The sequence below is a fragment of the Glycine soja genome, chromosome 19, assembly GCF_004193775.1.
Source record: "Glycine soja cultivar W05 chromosome 19, ASM419377v2, whole genome shotgun sequence".
Lineage (NCBI taxonomy): Eukaryota > Viridiplantae > Streptophyta > Magnoliopsida > Fabales > Fabaceae > Glycine > Glycine soja.
In genome coordinates, this window is record NC_041020.1 from 14,861,846 (window position 1) to 14,863,635 (window position 1,790).

At 42.8% G+C, this 1,790-nt stretch overlaps 1 non-coding gene across 1 annotated transcript; it reads left to right on the plus strand.

Moving 5' to 3' along the window:
- Positions 1-1,367: 1,367 nt before the first annotated feature.
- LOC114400991 lies at positions 1,368-1,474 on the plus strand. Its single transcript, XR_003664108.1, has one exon. It is a non-coding gene; the product is annotated as a small nucleolar RNA R71 (small nucleolar RNA).
- Positions 1,475-1,790: the final 316 nt, after the last annotated feature.

Sequence of the window (1,790 nt, forward strand, 5' to 3'; positions counted from 1 at the left end):
CTCCTAAATCTAGCATGGCATTGTCAAACTTACTATTCCCTATAATACAAGGTATGTTGAATGTACCTGGATCTTTACATTTTTCAGGAATTTGGGGGACAGATTTACCAATCAATGCGGAGACATTTCTGCCCATGCTAATTTGTTCACTTCCTTTAAGCTTCCGCTTATTAGTGCACAGCTCCTTCAAGAATTTAGCATATATTGGAATTTGCTTTATTGCATCCAGAAGAGGTATGTTTACCTCTACTTTTCTAAATGTTTCCAAGATCTCTTTCTCTGCCTCTTCCATTCTTTTGTTGGAAACTGCTCTTGGAGGGAATGGAAGAGGAGGGATGTGCTGCTTCTGCAAATCAGAATTATCAGTGGAAGATTCACCTACACAGAAATTGTTAGGTAAATTTTTGTTATCACCTTTTTCTGGAGTAGAGTGAAGTTTGGCAGGTTCAATTGCAGATGAGAAAGGTGCTACGGGTTGAGGTCCTTGACACTGCTTTCCCGACCTCAATGAAATGACACTGACATTTTTAGGATTTTGGACAGCTTGAGAAGGCAGCTTGTCAGAATTCTGGGACTGTTGTTGATTTAATTGTGTAGCCAATTGTCCCATCTGATTAGTTAAGCTCTGAATGGAGGCTCTGGTCTCTTGTGGAAACTACATGTTCTGCATAGTCATTTGCCTCACAAGTTCTTTGAGGGAAGGTTGCGGAGGAGCCTCAACTGTTTGTTGTTTCTGGGGCTGTTGTTGTTGTTGGATTGGTGGAGGAATTTATGGTCTGATTGGGCCAACAACATTTTGGAAGGAAGGAGCAGGCTGCTGTTGTTGTTGTTGAGGGCTAGACCATCTAAGATTAGGGTGATTCCTCCATCAAGGGTTGTATCTGTTGCTGGAGAGGTCATAATTGTTCTAATGTGGTTGATTTTGCTGCTGAGGTTGAGGAGGTCTATTGTAAATGTTTGCAGCATAAGCTTCAGGCTGCTCAATTGCTCCAGGTTGCTGCATGGAAGGGCAGAGGTCTGTATGGTGGTCAACAGAGGAGCATAAACCACAGACTCTTGCGACAGGTACAGATTTCTGATTCAAGGCTAGCTGGGTTACCAAGTTAACCAATGCATCTAGTTTGCCTTCAAGCTTCTTAGTTTCAGATGATGCAGATGAGTTTGTAGCTACCTCATGCACTCTTCTAATGACTATGGCATCATTTCTGGCGCTAAATTGCTGGGAGTTGGAAGCCATCTTCTTAATCAAGTTTTTGGCTTCAGCAGGAGTCATATCTCCAAGGGCTCCACCACTGGCAGCATCTATCATACTTCTCTCCATATCACTGAGTCCTTCATAAAAATATTGGAGAAGAAGTTGCTCTGAAATCTGATGGTGAGGGCAACTGGCACATAGTTTTTTAAATCTCTCCCAATATTCATATAGGCTCTCTCCACTGAGTTGTCTAATACCTGAGATATCCTTCCTGATGGTCGTGGTCCTGGTTGCAGGGAAATGTTTTTCTAAGAATACTCTCTTAAGGTCATCCCAGCTCGTGATGGACCTTGGAGCAAGGAAATACAGCCAGTCCTTTGCCACTCCCACTAAAGAATGAGGAAAAGCTTTCAGAAATACGTGATCCTCTTGGACATCTGGGGGTTTCATGGTGGAGCAGACAATATGAAATTCTTTCAGATGTTTGTGCGGGTCTTCACCTGCAAGGCCATGAAACTTTGGAAGCAAATGGATCAGTCCTGTTTTAAGAACATATGGGACATCCTCATCAAGGTATTGGATGCACAAGCTTTCG